This window comes from Cupressus sempervirens, chromosome 5 (genome assembly GCF_028749045.1).
Source record: "Cupressus sempervirens isolate cs-2001-9-10 chromosome 5, ASM2874904v1, whole genome shotgun sequence".
Classification (NCBI taxonomy): domain Eukaryota; kingdom Viridiplantae; phylum Streptophyta; class Pinopsida; order Cupressales; family Cupressaceae; genus Cupressus; species Cupressus sempervirens.
The window spans coordinates 1008972738-1008994953 of NC_143122.1; the positions used below are offsets into that span (position 1 = coordinate 1008972738).

At 33.5% G+C, this 22216-nt stretch overlaps 1 protein-coding gene across 1 annotated transcript in view; it reads right to left on the reverse strand.

Annotated features, from left to right (window-relative positions):
- LOC149559352 (uncharacterized) overlaps positions 1–22216 on the reverse strand; it is a 128695-nt gene that overhangs the window by 98014 nt on the left and 8465 nt on the right. The gene's annotated exons all lie outside the window — the stretch shown is intronic.

Consider the following 22216-nt stretch of genomic DNA (forward strand, 5'->3'; position numbering starts at 1 on the left):
AAACAAAACGGTGCAACAGCATGATAGGGATTGAGCAATCTTGCATATCTAAAAAGTGTTCCATATTGTTGTGTTATGTTTTGAAGTTTATGTTGTGTGTAATCTTGGTCATGTGTGTTTGAGAGTCTAAGACTACAAACAGATAGAGAGAATGAGGTGTAAGATTTGGAGCTGACAATGAGAAAAAAGTGATTCTTAGGCACAACTATGTTTGTAAACAGGGTTAAAGAGTACAGCAGAGAGTCTCTACAAATAGGTTGAATATTCAATAGTAGCTTTGGAAATGAATATATCTAATTTTATGGCATCAACATTTTGGATCACACTCCATGATCCATCATCAGGATGAGAGTGCTGGAGATGAGAAGTTCTAAGATTGTGGAAGAACAACATATAGCATTCAGATGATATCCATCATAACGATGAATAATATCCATCATCTTACAAATTTTCATCTCCAGCATTCTCTCTCATCTTGATGATGGATCATGGAGTCTTCTATTTTCTTGTGCTTCCATTGTGTAACTTTGGGCAACTATTATTCAATTATTTATTTCACTTGCTTTCTATTTGTGTAAAATTGTATTATAGCAAAAGCCAAGTCTTGTGAGAGAGTTGTTTAGCTCCATAACAAAGTAATTTGTGCATTTTTTAAATGATAATCAATTGGTATCAATATTAAACAAAGGATAAAAAGGCTCCTCAAATATAGATTACATGCAAAGTTTCTCAATAGAAACAAATGACATAAAAGAAACAATCTAAATCAAAACTAACCACAAAAAGGAAAGATCCTAATAGAATGAACATTATAGAAAAATTACCTAGTTATTTTAACTCCCTTCTCTTAATGGTCATTCTACTAACTACCCTACAAAAGACTTGATATGGTCTACGAGTCATTTGGCCCCATATGCATAGGAGGCTAACTCCTCTTCAAAACTCTCTACAACATAAACTTGTTGCTGAGACCCTCCCTCATTGGGCTTCTAATCAGCCAACCATTTTCTACAGAACTTCTGGACTTGACAAAATTCAAGGACAAATTGAGTGTCTTCCAACTTGTCATGTCCCCTAATCGTGATAGTGAAATAGAGGAGTTCTAAGATAAAATAATATAGTTTGACATAATAATAATATGTTACTTAGATAAATATAGTAATATTGAATGAAATAATAATACTATATTATCTATTAATAATAATATATGATAATTAAACATATAAATATTATACAGGATCATAAATTTAATATGTCATAATATCAAATGCAATGTCTGAATAAGAAAGAGACTTATATAATAACTAGATAATGTGTTAAGATGAAAATATTAAGTTAATAATAATATAATATAAATAATATATTATTACAATCATATATAATAATATCATACATATACCGTATTATAATAGCAATATTAAAGTATGAAATGATAATCTAATATAATGATATTATGGTTAAGATATATTTTAATATAGAAACATTATTAATCAAAAGTTGTATATTAATTTCTTTAAATAAATAATAAAAGTTTCTCTATTATAAATTGTTAATATATTATTAAGAATAATATATTAAAAGAAATATAGTTGATATATTATTAATATGTCATAACCTAATTATTAATATAATTATATTACATATTATTATTATACAATAAATGGAAAGACACAACACCTAGAATTAATTACTATAGATAGAGTGTTTTAACATTGAGAGATCACCATTCAGCATGGAGAGTTATGGAGAAAAATAAAAGGAAAATACCAAAACAAGTCAGCAATCAGGAAATTGAAATAAATTAATGAAGGTTCCAGTTGGGAACATTACAATGGTATCAGAGAAGTATTTCCTACCATCCCATGAAGAATGTATCTAGATAAATAATAATAATAATTAAAAGTGTATATGCATAAAAGAGAAGTGAGATGACTTGAATAAAAAGAAAAATACCAAATGTGAAAGACAATAAACGGACAGTGATCTGAAATAAATTATGAATAGCCATTGAAGTTAGCAAACAACTGGATGAAAAAACTTTCAGCAATAGAATGCCATCAAGAAAAAAAGAGAATATTTAAGACTCGATTATGTAGGATAAAATTCCTCAATATGAACCCATGAGCATTCTGTAGTCCACAACTATTCAATATAGAGATGGAGAGATGGCTGAAATGAATTTTAGATAGCAGCATTTGAAACATTGCATCATGTTTTATATAACATCAAACTATCACCCAAACATTACAGGCAAGCGCACAATGATTATATTGGCAAGGCGACAACTTCAAACTATAATCTGGGAAAACAATTATGGTCAAATAATAGAGTAATGGTAGTTAGATATCATATTATGTGTTGCTGGAATTCATGAAATTAGTAATCAAATTAAGGATCACCATTGCATATTCTTGAGGTTTGAAATCCATCAATTATCTCTCATGACATGTTCTTGCTAATTCAAATCAATATCCCTTGTGAGCACTTATATTATCACCGTTCAAAGAAAACTTGAATATGACCATTTATAAAATGGAGAAATTTGAACATTAAAGATAGCCAACAAACATCAATGAAGAAGAGACAAAGAATTTCAAAGGAAGGGAAACGATAAAATAAGAAAAGTAATTTGGAAAATGATGAAAGAAACTCATAATAAACAAATGCACTATTCTAGTGAACAAATAGTAATGAGGATACAAACAAGGAATTAATTCTTCTCATTTATGAATCTCTACAATTGGTACAAGGGAGCACATTCCTCAACATTACCAATTATATAAGTTTGTAAATTCACCATAGTACAATGATAAAGGGTTTATATCACAAGTAAACATATCGACAAGACAAAATAAATAAATAAATATATATATATATATATATCAGTGGCCTCTTTATTAATGTAGCTCACAATATCATGAGACACAAAGCTATATTGAAAACTATGCATCAATAAGAAAAGAGAATGTTGCATGGACATCGACTTGTCAATTAGTAGCATATTGATAAAACCCTGAAATACTTCGCCGAACATTGAAGTTGTACCAAACAAATCACTTAAATTACAATGATAATTGTTATCAATAAGACAAGAGGAAGATATTCAATACCAACCTTATCAATAGAGATCTTCATTTCAATGGGACACTAAAACAATAAAACATTGTAGCCACATCAATAAGCATCCATCAACCTCCTATTTGGCGAAGATCGAAAACCTGCAATCCTTATTATATCAATCATTATGAGGATCAATCACATATGCAAATCCTTGAATGATACAAAAATTGGATCCACAAGAAATTCAGACCATAAAATTTATAAAATGGATAAATAAGGGCCATACCCTACATAATAGATGGGTGAAACAATGAAAATATTCCACATAGCACGAGACAACAACCGAATCATAGTTTGAAACCCTCAGAAAAGAGTAATGCCCAGGTGGGGGCCATGATCCTAAAAATAAGGGGTAATCTCAATGGTTTTAATAATTCAATCAGTAAAGTCACCATAATGTTTAGGAAGGGCATCCAAGGTACGCATGATGATTATGCCTTTTCTTTTTAAGTTAGTATAATACTTATATACATTCAATTAATAATTATTATTATTTAATATAACAAAGCCTAATATTCCTATGGAATATTATTTCAAATATTTTCTTTATTAGGAAGAAAAGAAGTTAGTAAACTATATAGAATGAGGAGATTAATAAAGAATGGACTATTGTCATTTAGACTTAGACTTAGTAAGGTATAACATTAAGAAGTACCGATTCTAAAATGATCACAAGATTATGTTAATCAATAAGAACTAGGTGGATAAGAGGGTAGGGCTGAGTCCTAAGGTAAGAGGGGTATATATTGATTCTTGGGTTTAGGTTTATCGAGCTATGGGACCCCACCACAATGTTCGAGGACTGTGGTATGGTATAGCATCTAGGCATGATGAGGGATGGAAGGTATCCATTTGAAAGGCGAGGACCAAGGTCTTGTCAAGCCTTTAATGTGATTTCCTTGTCCAATCCTCGGGTGACCTAGCCTACACATACAATGTAATCGATAGGATATGTATATATACATATATGAAGAATTATTTTGTTTAAATAATGCAATGATTGATTCCTTTGAAAAATAGGACAATATTATAAGCCCTTACAAGTAGGGACATTACAATGGAGCTATTTTTCCTAATTAAAACTATTAGCTTCTTTGAAAGTATACTTATATGTACCAACTTGTACTCCTTGGTATAGGTATATGAATGTGTACTAATGATTTTGTGGTTGCACGTTCACAATCAAGGAATTGCATAACATGTGTATTGTGTGTCTACATCGTGTCTTCATTTGTTTGCATTGTGTATGCTTTGTGTCTTCATGCATTAATGTGTCTTCTTCGCATATGCTTCGTGTTTTCATGTATTTATGTGCTTTCTTCATGTACGCTTCATGTTTGCAAGAACTCAAGAACACTTTATTTTTTTCATGCATTAAGATATAAAATTCATGTATGTCTTATGGACTCTTGCATCCTAGTATATACCATATATTTTGACTTTGTAAGAAAACATAGGTGTAAGTGATTATTGCTCGAGGACAAGCAATTTGAGGAAGGGTGGATTGTCATGTCCCCTAATCATGATAGTGAAATAAAAGAGTTATAATATAAAATAATATAGTTTGGCATAAAAATAATAATATGTTACTTACATAAATATAGTAATATTGAATGAAATAATAATACTATATTATCTATTAATAATAATATATGATAATTGTACATATAAATATTATATAGGATCATAAATTTAATGTCATAGTATCAAATGCAACATCTGAATAAGAAAGAGACTTATGTAATAACTAGATAATGTATTAATATGAAAATATAAAGTTAATAATAATATAATATAAATAATATAATATTATAATCATATATAATAATATCATACATATACCGTATTATAATAGCAATATTAAAGTATGAAATGATAATCTAATATAATGATATTATGGTTAAGATATATTTTAATATAGAAACATTATTTAATCAAAAGTTGTATATTAATTTCTTTAAATAAATAATAAAAGTTTCTCTATGATAAATTGTTAATATATTATTAAGAATAATATATTATTTCTCAATGTAGTAATATATTAAAAGAAATATAGTTGATAAATTATTAATATGTTATAACCTAATTATTAATATAATTATATTACATATTATTATTATATAATAAATGAAAAGACACGACGCCTAGAATTAAAAACTATATATAGAGAGTTTTAAAATTGAGAAATCACCATTCAGCATGGAGAGTTGTGGAGAAAAATAAAAGGAAAATACCAAAACAAGTCAGCAATCAAGAAATTGAAATAAATTAAGAAGGTTCCAGTTGGGAAAATTACAAACCAAGCCATCTCTCTCCTTACCCAAACACAAGAATCGAGTTCAACTTCAAAAATTTAATGTTTGTTGATAAAAAATGACAAAAAGCTCTAGAATCGTGATTTTGTCAAAAATCATCAAAAGAAACCATTGCAAACTAGGACCATGATTTAGTGGAAAAATCATCAAACCCTCAATGCAACGTCGAGATTGCACACAATTTTGTGAAAAACTATCAAAAACTCCACTAAATTTGCAACAACTTCACTCACCCTAGAAACCCTAGGTGAGACTAGAAACACTTTGCAAGGAACCACAATTTTGTAAACAATCATCAAAATATTTTTTCAAAGATAGAGCCACAAGTTTGTGAAAATTTGTCAAAAATCTTTGTTTGGTAGAAAATGGGACAAACCCACAATGTTTAGGAAAAAATTGGGCAAAACCCTTTTGCATAAGAACAGTGAACCTAGGGGACTCACACCCTCCTCCAAACTTCGAAGTACTCATCACCGAGACGTCCCCGAATCGAGTGCTTAGAGTACCCCCACCTTCGTCATTCCACACCGTGTTGCCGCTGGGATGGGTACTTGAATTTCTATTTCTAAAGGTTACTATTAGGTATGTATTATGTTACTATGCCAAATGTTCAATGGTTCTTGTTCATGTTAAAAAAATCTAAATTTCATAACTAGCATTTCAAGTTCTATATGTATAGTATACAACACCCTTTCGTGCCCTGTCGTTCCCTCTTTGTCGTCCCCCCCTCGTCTCAAAATTGAGACCCATTGTCCTCCCATCCTGGAAACTCGTCCGGGCATCTCATTGTCCTGACGTACCCAGTACTGGTGTTACATTGCATAAGAAAAAACATGTTAAACCTACAAAATCTGTTTGGGAAAAATTACATGAAAAACCCTTGCGACTAGAAAAAATCTACCACGCTAATCATAACTTCACACAAAAAACAAGACCCCACATTTTTCATGAAAAAATTGCAAAAAAAAAGCCTCATTGGTATAAAAAGAAATCTTTAAAAACCAGATTTTTGTTCTTGATAAATCAACAAAGAAAGCAAAAAACCACAACTTTGAATAAGGTAAAAAAACAATGAAAACCCCTGTACTAAAAATACTCAATTTTTGTTGAAGCAAAAAATCTATTAAAAAAGTCTTCAAAAAAATTCTATATATTTCCTTACAAAATGTTCAAGAAAAGTCACTAATATTATCCTATTAAAAAATCCGACAAAAGACAACAACTTTTGTTTTAAAAAAATTGAGCAAAAAACTTTTAAGAATTTTATTTATGTAGTTAAACCACGAATTTTATTGGAGAAACTTGCCAAAAAACCAACCTCTACTCTAATACTGTGAGATGATAATTGATTGATATTCAATATTAAACAAATGAGACAAAAGCTCTTTATATAGAGATTAAACGCAGAGTCTTCAAAAGAATCGAAACAGAAATGAGAGGCAAAACAAACATTTTAAATAAGAACTAACTACGAAAAGGAGAAATCCTAACAATGATCATTACCAAAACAATTATGTTATTGTTTTACCAATTTTGTGTTTCAAATCAACAAAGAGCAATGGCCAACATAAGATAAGATAAGATAACAATATTAATGTCCAACAAGAGACCAACAAAGGGTCTAAGGGGCTGGAAGATACAACAGGGAAGATAAACAACCCAACAGGAACACCAAATGGTGTCCGAGAAAGAGCAAACAAGAAAGGGAACAACAAAAAACAAGAGAAGGACTAAATATCCTTTCTCGGTACAAAGCAATCCAGCACCGAAGGATAAGGCCCTGGGCGACCAAGGGTCCAAGCCTGTCTCTGATAAGAAGAAGAGTAGAAAAAAGTGGGTGGGAAGAGTTTTGTGTGTTGAAAACACCTTGCTGACATGTTGAGAATCATTTAAGTGAAGCTCAAAATCATGGAGACTACGCCAAAAAGAGCAATAATGAAGGACATTCATATGGACAAGAGGGAAGATAGCACTATCCCTCAAAAATTAGGCCTTAACTTTGGTGAATAAATCAAAATAGAAGATAAGTTTTTTAGAGCCATCATGAACGTTGTTGAAAACAAACCAAGGTTTTGTCTCAAGATCTACTCAGGTAACCTAAATATAGAAGGACTGGTGGAGTAAATAACAATAGTTGGAGAAACATTTTTACTTTGAATTAATTGAGAACCACAAATGTGTAAAAGATGAAAGCACATGTTGCATAGTGGTGCGACTTTGTGACCAAAAAAAAAGATCCCATGCAATCGAGTTCAACATGATCAAGAAGCTCAAGGGGAAATTCATATTGTAGAAACTTCACAATAGCCTTGTTCAAGAAGCCCCATAATCTATGCCAATCATATGTAAAAGAATATGCAAAGGAATTTTAAAGACTCAATATCCAAGATAGTCACAAATATGATGAATAGGAAAAAGTCTCTAAACATGATGGGTTGTATATTTCAATTCCTGTCCAAGATAGATTTTGAAATATGCATTACATAGAAAAAACCTAACAAGTAGCACTTGAAGCAAAGAAATCCTAGACAAGACACAGAAGGTAAAGAAAGTATAAGAAGACAAACCTACATATAGAAGGAAATTGAAAAGCTGACTTTTACATAAAGCTCAACTGAAGAGCAAAATTCAAGCCTTAAAGAAGAGGAGGCTTCTAAGTAACTTGCCACAAATGTGGATGGCTATCATTAAGCATATGAGCATTTAAACAACAGGCAAAAGCAAGGTCAGTCAAAGAAGTGAGTGTTATTCGTATAGGCCAAAGAGAAGAGTCAAGTAAAAAGCAGAATTCCAGAGCATTGATAAAACTTGATCATGTGCAAAATGTTCACCATCCATAGAAGACAATGAACTATAGTGGAGGAAGAGCATCTTTTGCACTAAGTGCAAGTCAAGCAATAAATGTCAAATTGATAATCGATCAAACATTTGTATGACAATAGAGATCAAGTATTCCTCTTGTAAAGGCAAAACACAAAGACATAACCTCCAAGAAGGCTCCTCCAATAATCAAACTTTTGCAACAGCCTTATAACAAACAGTTGGCAAACATTCAAGAGTGCTGGAAACAATAAAAAGATGAAGATTATTATCCGCTATTACAGAAATCAGAATCACAAAATTTTAAATGTTCATTTCACTAACCTCTGAATGATACGAATCACAATTGCAATGATGAGTATGAAGAATACTAGATTGAGTCTCAAGGACTGAAGCCGCAATCATTAAAAAGATACGGTTGTGATGAAGTTTCCAGCCATAGTGAGTTGGTCTGATGTAATTTCTCTCTCAGAAAATGTGTTCCAGCCTAAATGTATATGTAGTTCTTTACTGCAAATGCATACTGTGTGTGCAAAAGGTTAATATCCATAGTGATAATTCTTGAATGACTGATGTATGTTCCTCAGAAGAAATGCTTCAGTTCTTTATTCTTCAGCAGATTTTAGATATAGCTAGTCATACTTGAAATGTTCTGAAAGTGATCTCACCATAGACAGCCTGAATGCTTTCTTCTTCAACAAATACTACACTTTTGTCCAATCCACTCCTCAGCTCGTGCATTCTAAATATTCATTGCAGTCGATGTCCCAAAGGAGTCATTCATTAGCGATTCCCACGCTTCATAACAGCATTATTTATCCAAACTTCCACTAATAAGTCCAATAGCGAGTTCTGAAATGAACTCGCCTCTCAATTGGAAATTAAGGTTCCGTCCAACATCATATTCCAAAGAGTTTCCTCCTTAGAATGACCAGTCACTAATTTCCAGCAACAATGGAGAAGTAATATTGATAAGATAATCACATAGCATGCTCTTGAAGGAAGACAAGGTTCATTTATACTCCAAGTGAACCTCCGCACTCAATGTGGGATAAATCATTCTTTACTTCTAATTCCTCCTTATGAAGAAGCTTTTCGAACAAGCTGGAGAGCTTATTTAGTTAAAGTAACTTTATATTATCATTTCGCAAAGTTGCTTTATTAGAATGACTTAGGTTTCATATCATAAAGTCATTTAATATAATTAATATTATACAAGTTAAGCTTGTTTTACTATAATAGTTTAACTAAAACTATTCAACCCCTACTAATTTCCAATGTTGACTCATGGCAATAATCCATCCCCTTTCCAAGTATAGATGTAACATCCTCTTTTCTTGGGTCTTAACTAACATCACATCATATCAAACAAATACAGTTAATACTTCATATTCATAAGAAGATAGTTATAACAGTTATGTTCATGTGAATGAGATTAATGGTTACAAAATAGTTAAATAGAAAATTTCATAACTAACAATTTGAAAACACCATCAATGATCTTAACAAGGGAAAAATCTACATGCCGTAGAATTCAAAATAGAAATCCGTCTAGGGATGCTTCTGCAAAACCCAGGTTAACACATATATGCCACTTAGGAACAAATAGCTATACCACTTTATTGAAACACCATTACCATTATATCAATTAGGGCATCAAATACCACTGTATCATTTAGGTCATCAAATACCATTGTATCATTTAGGGCATCAAATACCGCTGTATCATGTAGGACATCAAATACCACTGTATCATTTAAGGCATCAAATGCCACCGTATCATCCCTTCAACTTCCATTGCTAACTATGGTAATAACATTCAATTAGAAAATATGCTCATATTCATTATTCACATAAATGAAAGACTGAAATACCAATCCATCAGATAAACCTATCTCTTGCATATCGATATATTTCATGTTCAGTTGGAAGATCAACCGATCTAAGTGGTTACCAATTGCATTGACAAGGAAAGTTACTTTCATTAAAGGAAATAACTAAATCGATGATATAAATCAATCCATCATATCTTCTACTTGTATAAACATCATCAAAGTAAAAATACATGTTACCAACAAATTTTTGAATGCATAAGTCATCTTTGTCTGGTGCATGTCTTGGCATCTTGTAGCAAGGGGAGACATTGTCAAGGAATTAACCTCCCAATCGCAGACCATCAAAATATCCCCACAAATCTCATTCGAGAAAGACCCTTCCTACCTGGAATAGACATGGAACACCTTGTCCAGCCACTGAGCATTCTGGTTCTTAATTCCACCACTCGACTTGGCAACAAGGTACATATTGGACAAACATAAGGTTATTGAATAGTTCTTTAAAAATAAAGTTATCGTATCAATTTTGATTCCTGTTCTTTGTTTTTGCAAAACTTCCTTTCCACCTCTTCACCCTCTCTCTTGGCCATCCAGCCGGGGGGAGTCCTGGGTGTTTGTTCATAGAGGATATCAATTCATTTGCTGAACTCAGCTAATGGAAGATAATATTTTAGTACTAGCATAAGCCATCCTTAAGACTCACGGGCTTCTCTTAATAAATTTCAAAGGATTATAATTCAGATTTAAAAGACAAGCTGATTCGAGAAGGAAATCATAACATGACATATGTATTCGATTTTAGACTTAACATGGTTAGATAACTTGGTATGCTTGATCGAATGAACTATTTGATAAACTTATTTTACTTCACAATCAAGCATTCAACAAATAACATTGGAAATCCTTGAAACTACCTTGCATCTAGATTTTTGGATGCAGCAAATATACCAAAAATAAAGGATAGAGCTATTCACAAAACCTGATCAATAAGGGATTGGAACTTGGTAAATCCAGACTGGACAGCTCTCGAAATTTGGATTGCCAACACAGATTTCAGAATGCTGAGTCCCTTTGGCAGCATAAACAGCAAGCTTGGTTTCACTCCAATATCAGTCATATGAAAAAGGGAAAGAAACAGAGAAGAAGGAATGGTGAAAGAAAAAATAGTATCGATGTTAGCTGCCAGATACACTATCGAGCTTAAATGTAAAACAATATAGAAGGCTTCATTTGAAGCCGTGACTCTTGATGGTAGTTACACAAAAGATTATCAGCTTCTTGGTTCACCGATTCAAAAGAAGGAAAATCACCAAGTGTACTCATCGTCTCTCATAGAGACTTATAAATTTAAAAGAAGAAAATCGAAGGATTCCTTATTAAAAGAATAACTTATATATATATATTATTTTTGAATGATGTCATCATACTATTATTGTGTCTAAGGTTATACCTATTAGGATACGCATATCTATATAGGTCAATAATATAGAGAATTTATTTTATCTTCATATCTTCTCAAAGTATATGCATATGTGTGTGTGTGTACGTATGTTTATAGAGACGAGCTTGGGTAATTTAATACCATGGTGGCATCATATCTTTATACATATGTGCATTTATATATGTATATAATGAAATGATGAGGATACCAACATAAATCATCAAAGGTACGAATTTTGATTATGTTTAAATATTTAAATGTTGTATATGTTATCCAAGTAGCTCATGGTATTGTCCAACGTACACTCTTGTTTGCCTAGTCGTTTACCCTTAGCCATGGTGATTCAAGATTCACACCTATTTGCCCAATGATGATGGTGCCCATGTGCCCAATTCTTTTCTGACATGCTTCCACCCCTTTAACGTGCTCCCTACAAGGAAATTCTCCATAGTTAAATCATTTTACCATAACAAGTTATTAATCACAAATAATCATAACAGCTAATCGCCTTTTCAATTCCCATGAATTCATGATAAATAATCAACTTCCCAAAATGGCTTTAAAATATCATCATAATAGTTAACTAGCATTTCATCTTCATATGAAATTATAACAATTAACCATCTTACCATTTCACATGATTGTAACAAATTTTAACTGTCAACTGACTTCACGTGAAACCTCAATGGCTATATGAACATTTTAAATTGGGTCAAAATTTGGGATGTAACAACAAATATGATGCCAATTGATCGCATGGTGACTTACTATAAATAGTAAGTATGAGCAAAACATCCATGTGACTTAATAAAAATAGCAAGTTTGAATCGGAGTGTCCTAAATGATCTCCAAAAGACACACCACAATAAAATGGGACACTAAAGTGAATAAGAAACAATTTTGACCTTAAGTTCAATGATTTGAGCAACAAATCTTGCAACAAGACAAATAAAGAAGCAATATGGTAGGAGCAATGGTATAAGTGTGGAATGGGTCTTTATTAGCCAAGGAAAAAGGCAAGGCAAGACCACTCTATAGAAAGGAAAAGACAGACCTGTTGATTCTTCAAAGAATATAAAATCTACTATATGTTACTACTGTGGTAAACTCGGTCATAATAAGTACTGCAAAAAGTTGGTTCATCAAAAATCCACCCACGGAGGGTCCCAACAAAATGCTCATGTCACAAAGCATTCAAAGGAGTCAACCTTATATGCAATCATGACCAAACAACCAACAAATGATGCAAAATCTTTTAAATGGTATCTTGATTCAAGAGCATCTCATCATTTTACAAACAAGTGAGATTGGTTCATAAAGCATAAGGCTTGCTCTAGTTTAGTAATCTTCGTTGGTAGTGAAGAGTATACAGTTGTTGGCAAAGGCAATGTTCAGATAACCTCTTCAGGGAGAGATCTTGTTTTTTCCAATGTATGATTTGTTTCAAGCATGGAGTTCAATTTTCTCTCAATGTGTTCAATAATACGCCATAGTCCCAAGCTGGACATCATCTTCAATGCACGTAACATATTGCTGACAAGATATCCAAGAAATCCATTACAATTGGCACCAAATATCACGGGTCATATCAACTAGTTGATACTAAAGAGTTTCAGGATCATGAATTGGCTACAAAAAGTTCGTCTTCTATCAGTACTCTTTGGCATCAGCTGTATGGCATCTTAACCTATCTTACCTCTCTTCATTGGCTCAAAATACTATCTAAAAGGCTTAACTAAGATCCAGCAGAAGAAACGTGTTTGCGAAGCTTGCCAATCAGGGAAGCAGCATAGACTCTGTTTTCGGAAGACAAGCTTGGAGAGCATCACAAGTCCTTCAACTGGCTCATTTGTGGACCAATGAATACTACATCGGGTCACTAGTGATAGGTATTTTCTTTTGTTTGTAGATGATTTCAGTAGGGAAGTGTAATTGTTTTCCCTAAAAGCAAAATCAGATGTGTTGGGTGAATTTAAAATTTTTCAATCATGAGCATAAAGAGTCAGGATGTCAAATCATCACTCTTTGGTCTGACAATGGGGTTGAATTCTGCTCCAACAAATACATTAACTTATGTTCTGAACACAAATAATTGTCAATTCACCACACACAATACCCCTCAAATGAATGGTGTGGTTGAGAGTAGGAACTGTACTATTATGGAAATTGCCCTCTGCATGTCGGAGGATCAAAATGTTCTCGAGAAGTTTTGGGCTGAGGAAGTTTGCGCTGTATACCTTCTTAACAAATCTTCAATGCAGGTTGTCAAGAAGAAGATCCCAAAAGAAGCATGCTTTGGGAGGAAAGTATAAGTCAGCCATCTTTAGGTTTTTGGTTCAACTACATCCAACTGAACCAAAATTGACTCCAAAAGCCAGAAGATAATGCTTACAAAGTACATTGACAATCATAAAGCATACTGGCTACTTGATGTGGGCACTAATAACTTTCAGTAATGATGTAATCACCGATGAAGCAGGTAGGCATTTTCAGCTCTTTTCTCACATCAATGGTCCTGAAGCTCAGCCGCCTTTAAGGGCTTCAGATTTGGGTGTCCAACTTCTATTAGGGGATTCTAGTGAAGATTCAAAACTTTTGGAATCTCTTAGGCAATGTACTAGTGCTAGAAGATTTTACACAAGACAACCTGGACTAGCATCCAGATGATATAGTTCAAGGCAGCCCAAGTCACGGTGACCATGCTAAATTGGATGAAGGTGTTTCTACACTGCAACCAAAGTGGTGTGAGAAATTAGTTGGTGATGCTCAGGATGATGAATTGGTTGGAGGTCATCATCCAACAGTAAGAGTAATCATAATACAATGAACTTTGCTCTTATGACTAACATTCAAAGTGTTTATGAGCCCCAAGATTATTCAAAGGCAAAAGGTAAACCTAAATGGGAAACGGCTAATAAATCCAAACATCAAAGCCTTTTGGAAAATAATACTCGGGTTCTTTTAGATCTTCTACTAGGGAAGAAAATCATTTGTTAAAAATGGATGTACAAAGTAAAGTACAAAGCTGATGGAACAATTAAGAGAAGAAATAGACTATGAGGAGACCTTAACTCCTATAGTAAAGATGAGTACCATTTGTCTCATACTAGTCATGGAAGCACAGTTTGGATGCAAACTCTATCAAATGAGTGTAAAGAGTGCCTTCCACAATCGATATTTGGCGGAAGGAGTATACATTACAGTGCCTTGGGGTTTTCAGGTTGCAGGAAAAAAGTATCTGATATGTAGACTACTGAAAGCTCTTTATGGTATAAAACAGACACCCGAGCATTATGTGTATAGATTACTGAGTATGTGAATGGGCAATGTTTTAAAGAAGTCCTTCAGATCCTAATTTATATGTCAAAACCATAGGTAATGATATCATTATTCGTGTCATTTATAATGATGATATATTATCATTACAAACAGTGGGGCACATTTGCTTGAGTGAATCAAATGGAATTTGCGTTAAACTTTCGATATGACAATCTCAGGTTTTCTTCTTTATTGCCTAGGTACTGCAATATATGAAAGGGACACATGAATTTGGTGTTCTATATAGCAAACACAAAGATCCTAGGGTGGTTGGGTTCACAAATTCAGATTGGCAGGTTTTGTTGATGATAGAAAGTCTACTTCTGGATATGATTTCAACATTGGTTCAAGTGCAGTCACCTGGACTAGTAAGAAGCAACAAGTAGTAGCTCTATTCTTGATGGAAGTATAACATTGGGAAACTATGAAAGCTGCATATAAGGTAGTCTAGCTTTGAGGGTGCTTTATAACATGAAAATACCTCAAGCAATGCCATCATCCTTGTTTTGTCACAGACAAGGGGTGTTGAAGCTTGCAAAAAAACTAGTCTTTCACGAACATATAAAACATGTGGAGCTCTTTTCTTATTTCATATGCCACCCGTAGAAGATCGATCAATGATGTGCCAATATGTTACAAGGAAGGATAAGAGTTAAAATATTCTTACCAAGTCCTTGAGTCCACATAAGTTTGTAAAATTTCAAGACAAAACTGGTGTAGTTAGTAGATAGACCATTAAGGGAAGGCAAAATTATATTGTTATTATTAGTATAATGGTCAAATATGTCTTTAGGATGGTATTAAGAAACATTTTTTTTCTTTCAATTCATTTTGCTTTCTCAATTGTTGATCGTATCAATTATTAAAACTTCTTAGCTGTTGACCATATTTGTTTTTGAAACATCTTTGCTAATCTCTCATTTTTAGGAGTCATTTGCTCCTTTGATATCAAATATTTCTATCATTTTACTGACCAAACTTTGAAGAAGTATGATAATGAGAGGATCTATGCAACTAGTTGCTTTCTTATACAACCATTTACAATATTGCTAATGTCTACATTCTCCTCTTTTCAAACTCTTAACACTTTCAACTGCAGTAAGCCCAGCTCTTATGGCTTATGATCTTGATTCAAATGAAAGACAACTTGCATCAACCTTTCAGGGTTTTCACATAGGCACAAACCTAGAGATAAACAGGAACAGGCTCATCCGCTCTCCTCATATGGTTTTCAGGATTAGTAACCTTTTCAAGATCCACAAACTACATTATGCCGGTGCTTTTTTTCCACCATAATATTTATCGCCACGAGAGGATTCATCACACAAAAATGGAAATGAAAGGAAATGCCACTAATACCAAAAGCGAGCTCATTGTTAGTGCTTGATAAGAGGTGTTATTGTCCTCTAACCTCAATTGCCTCCTGCCTCCAAAAAGATTGCTACTTATTTCACAAATTTATACATTGATGCCCATTTGATCAATTGTGAAGAAAAAAATATTTTTTCGCCCTTTCTTATGATTTTCTTACAAGAGTGGCAGGTAATACCAATCATGTGCTGGCAGGTAATACCAATCATGTGCTCCAACTATAACTAAGAAGATTTTTAGTTTTTATGAAACAAAATAACACTGCCATTTTGAGATGACAATTAGTGATGGACCCTATACTAAACATCTTGATTCTTGAATCAAACTATCATATTAAGTTTGATTTCTAATATAATTAGAAATTAAGTCAGCTAATTTCACTTTTTAGCCATGTTTACAAGGCAACCTGCTTTCTAATGTTTTGAGGGAGCAGCCTGCTTGGGCTCAACAACCAATCCTTTGGGTTTAGGATGAGATCCTTGGGGTTGGGGGCTTTCTTCTTGGACACAATCTTCTTCTCCTTGTTAGGCTATGTATTTATTACTTCAGCTATATTACCTTCCTCGCAATCATCTTACTGATGGATTGATGAGAAATTGAAATTGACATACAATACAATTCACAAATATTACCATATATCTTGCATATATCTTCCATCACTCTATAGTTTCTTCATTTTGTGCCATATATAGATTCTACACTTGTAAAATGTTGTGAGTGTCTTGTCTATATTCCTTCTCATGCCCTTTGCATCAATGCATACGTAAAGATAGCCATCTTGACCAATGAGGCTCGTTAGTCTTATAGTTTATTGAAACCTATAACCACTAAAAATGAAGAGGTATAGAGCATAAGGATCCTTGAGCATTGTAGTTGCTTCTGTAATCATCTACACATAAAGAGGATGAACAGCTGCGGACTTTGAACCCTCCATAAGGTAAGGCTTCTTTTCATTTGGCATCTCAAATTTTTTATTTTGCATGCTATGGATCTTCATTGGCAGTAGCCTCCACAAGTACTAGATTTTCAACGGCTTCCATTGCACTCGAAATGCCCATTGGGCATAACAGTATTATCCTTCACCATGATTTACTTTAGCCGGACCAAACTCAGTCTACTCTTTGAGGCTTCACAAAATTGGCAATGGCAATTCAGGCAACTCCAAGACCTTCGAATTAGTCATTAACGACTCTTCAATTTATATATGTGAGGATTTGATCTGCCAAATAATTTCTGCAAACTTCTAACAAAAAACAGAAATCTCCATGCACATATTCTATTCTAGTCCTACAGCCAAGAGGATTCAAGAAGCTCATATTTCAAACCCTCTTTATGAGAGATTCAAGACTCTATTTCGGAGTGCATATAAAAAATTTATTGTATTTCAGCACCTAATACATTCCACAAATATATAGGAGTTTAATATCCTACATTATAGGAAGAACCCCTAATCATATAATGAGTTGTTCTAACAACTCAAATACAATCCCAACTAATTACTCTCACACACCTATAATTGCCATGTGATTTGTGACACTATAATTTTAATACATGTGAGCATTAACATTGATTCCTAACAAATTTCAATCCTTCCTTTCATAAAAAAATCCTATGTTATGGTTCAAAAAGTCAATTTGTCTTTTTTTGGGTCTTGTCTCTTTATGCTAAGTAAACAGCCTCGAGATTCATAGTTCATGCACAATCTTGGAAATACATGCATTTCTACTTGTTAAATCCACAAGTTTGCAGATCATTGGAGTTGCAAAAAACTATGTTGTAATTGAAATTCTTAAGTTCGCAAAATATAAGACATTGTGTTCAATATACTCTAATGCATGTGGAAAGTTGTGTAAGGTCCCAAAACCACTCTCCCAAATGCTAGAGCTTTTCTCCACCTTCAAGGCTAGGGAATTCGTCTTAAGATGTAAATATATACTCGTCAACAGACTTAGTGTAATGTCCCCATCTTTTTAACATCTCAGTGGAGTTCTTAACCTTTACATTCTCCGAAGGTTAAGTGGAGAAATAAGGAGAAACTAATTAAATTAATTTTTTATAAAGTCATTAAATAAATAAAAATTAAAAGGTGACTTTATATTTAATTAATTTAATTTTCTAGAAGCACAACTAATTATTGTATTGGAAAGGGGGAAGCTTCTAGAGAGTGCATTTAATAGAAGTACAACTAATTATTGCCTTGGAAAAGGGGAAGCTTCTAGATAGTGCAATTAAATAATATTTTATTTCCTTTTAAAAGGGTGAGGGAAAAGAATAAATAGAGGCGAAAGCTTCATTTCTAGGCATCTAATTATTGTCAATTGCATTTGATATAAACTTAGGAGAAGAAACTAAGAGTTTCTGATTTCAATTAGCCATTGGAGAGTGTCAATTCTTTAGTGTTGCAACCTTTTGAGGTGGTGAAATATCCACTGAATTTGGCATTCAGGAGAGCTTCATTTTGGAGTTCTATTGTGCTTAAATTGGAAAATGCATTTATCGCTGGCTACTACAGTATGCGTGAACAATGTCGCGCTACAGTATTTATGCTTGATTCTGATTGCAACTTTTATCTCCATCTTTGGGCATCACTATTATCAGATTCCTCTTGCAACTATTAGTAGTTAGTATTGTAATTTTAGGCATATAATTTTGCTATTGTAATTGATAATGTAATGACCCCAATACGTTATAACTTCTTCAAACACCAAAAATCTTTATACTTCAGTTGTTTGACATTTCGTCAAACACTTTGCAAGCAAGCTCTGATACCACTGTAATGGCCCTCCACAAATTTGCTCTCAAAAAATGCTGATGAAAGCTCAAGGAATTTCATCAAACAATTCACATCCAAGGAACTTATGACTGATATAGTATTTCAGCTAGCTTTAAATTACTCTTTTTTCAATTTGCATCTATGAGAATCTTGTACTAGAAGACTCCAAATGGACTACACAATGACCTAACGTGAGTGTGCTACTAATTTTGACAATATTCAGTGCATACATATGATCTAAGCATGAGAAATGAACACCTACAGCCAACTGGCATTTTTACAAACAGTTGGTATGCAAACTAACTAGCTAATAAATAATGATATTGAATTGCTTAAATGACACCAGCAACTATTATCTTCTTAATTTGCAATGAAATTTCTAATACAAAGCTCATGAAATATGGCCAAGACTTTTGGCATTTACATGGATTACAAAATGATAATACTGGTATAATGCACGCTTACAGCTGAAACTTATAACACCTAAGAAAGCAATACTAATAAAGGAAATTGGTTGTAGATGGCTGTAATAAATTTTCTTCAATGCTGCCCCTTCTGCTTTGCTTTTCCGATTTGCCTTTTCGAACTGCTTTTTCGGATCTGCTTTTTAAACTACTTTTACGGATGGCTTTTTCCACCTGCTTTTTCGAGCTGTTTTTTCGTATCTGTTTTTTCAGACTGCTACCCTGTTGAATCTCAAGACCATATCTTTCAATGGCGTCAAGATTTTCAGCTTGAAGGGATTTCGTCCTTCAAACTATTGAGACATAATCTCCAGAAAATTTTCCAATTTCTTTGATATTTCCAACCATGCATAAAAGAAGCTCTTCCATTTCTTTTATAGTGTTTTCACAAGAGCTCCATCCTTCGTTTTCTCAATGTGGGATAAAACATAACTCCCTTTATGTAACTTATGTCTCCAATGTGTTATAAAATAAAGGGGACTCTTTTAATTTAAATATTTCCCACAAACTATAGTCTATGCATTAATAAAGTTAAATATTTAAATTTAACTTTATAAAATAGCTTTATCAATGCATAACAAATCTTATCAATGATAAACAAGTCTTCTTGTCGATTTTAAACAATTACCATCGACATACCGTTGCCACTGGATGTCCGCCCATGTCCAAGATGACTTACTATAAATATTAAGTACGCCCAAAGTTGCCTCAAAACCCCTCAAAAAGACCTGCAACTGAAACTATCTAGGCCAAATGGCCTCTAAGCCCCTTTAATGTCCTGGTTAGCCTACGGGACCGTGGGGAAATAGGCTAACAACAATATCATGCTATGAATGCTAAAAAGGGGACATTACAGATAATTCAGAATCAGATTTGGTATTATTATAGTCATTATTGTAAGCCCATTTGTCTTGGCAAACTCATAGCAACATTGTACATGGTAATGAATTCAATAAAGGAGACATATGTTGCATACTATTTGTTTGACAAAATGTCCATCTAATAGCATATATGATCGGCATAATAGTTGTATGCCAATTGTTTGTCAAAATGTCAGTTGGCCGTAGGTATGCATTATGTATCTAGTTTCCATGTATATGCATTAAAAAAATACTAAAAAGAACTACACTTGCATATTAGTTCATTGTAATATCATTTGTGAACATTCTAAATTTCTTAGCATCATTCAAACTATATCAAACAATCTAAAACACAAAAAATCAGAAAAGAGAAAGGCAGCATACAAGTGTTTGACAATATTCCTTGAGCTAAAATCAATCAGTTTGGGCAAGGGATATTACATTGGTATCAGAGTTAAATCTTTCCATCCTGAGGGTTTAGCAATCACATGCAACCATTTGGGGTTGGCTCTCAAAGATTTTACACTCGTAAGAGAGCTTTGATTAACAGGGAACAAGATTTTGATAAATAGCCAGACAACATGGGTGATAGGCAACAGCGTAGCCCACCAAGAGACAATAGGAATGAGGATTAGGAAACAAAGGAATTTTTTTCAGAACAATGATTATAGGACAAGAGCGGATGGCTCAAGCTTTGCAAGCACTAACCACCATGGTTGAGCACATGAACCCAAAGGACAGACGAAATCAGGAACAAGGAGATAACAGGAGTGCAGTGGGATCACCTAAAGCTCATAGAACTCTTTCTAGAACAACAAACAGGCCCACACGTCCTACCTTTGTCAAAGAGGAACCAGTACAAGAGCCAAAAAAGGAAGCTGAGGATGGGACACTTGCAGATATCCTTATGGCCGCTAATGATGAATACGAATTATTTGCATCGCAGGTACGGAAGAGAATGACTTTTGAGAGGTTTGTGAACCAAAGAAGAGAACACTTCCATGCAGTCAAACAGAATAGGAGACCTTGTGACAAGGATAATGAATTCAAGCAGGCTACAGGGAAGCTTTCCTTGACTACATTTGATGGGAGTAGCAAAATGATAGTGCAAGCTTGGATTCACAACCTTGATACCTTCTTAGCACTAGGGCCTATGACAAAAGTGGAGGCGATAAAATATGCCACACTACATTTAGAGGGAGCTGCACATGATTGGTGGTACCATGGGATGGTTACCCTTCAGCATAACCAAGTGACTTCATATCAGGACTTCGTGGACAAGTTGGTAGAGAGGTTTAATGAGAAGGATTTAGAAGTCTACTTCAGGAAGTTGGCACAGTTGAAACAGACAGGCAGATTGCAGTATTTCATTAGTGACTTTCAGAGGTTATCTGTTATGGTACTAGATATATCAAATAGGAGATTGGTTGTTTTGTTCATGGAGGGATTATCCAAACCACTAAAGGGTTGGGTAAAAGCCTTTAATCGATTCAACCTGCAAGAAGCGATTAAGAAGGCTAGAAGTATGGAACAAGCAGCCCTGGTAAATAAATTTCAGTCAAAGGGTGCATCGTCTAGCAAAGACAAACCATTCTTCAAGAAACCTAAGAGAAATGAAACAAAAGATGAAAATAAAGATAAATCATTTACTCCTTTGGATAGAGAGACATTGAATGATTTAAGGAAGAAAAAACTATATTCTTATTGTAAAGGACCCTATGACATGAACCATGATTGACCTTTGAGGCCAACGGGGAAAGCAAACAAGGTTATGTGGACTTATTATGAGGATTCTGATTCTGAAAATTTAGTCCAGCAATCTGAAAATGAGGAATCAATTGAGCAAAAGGAAGGCACAGATGATATATTTGATGAGAAGACTGAGGGTAGACTTAAGGA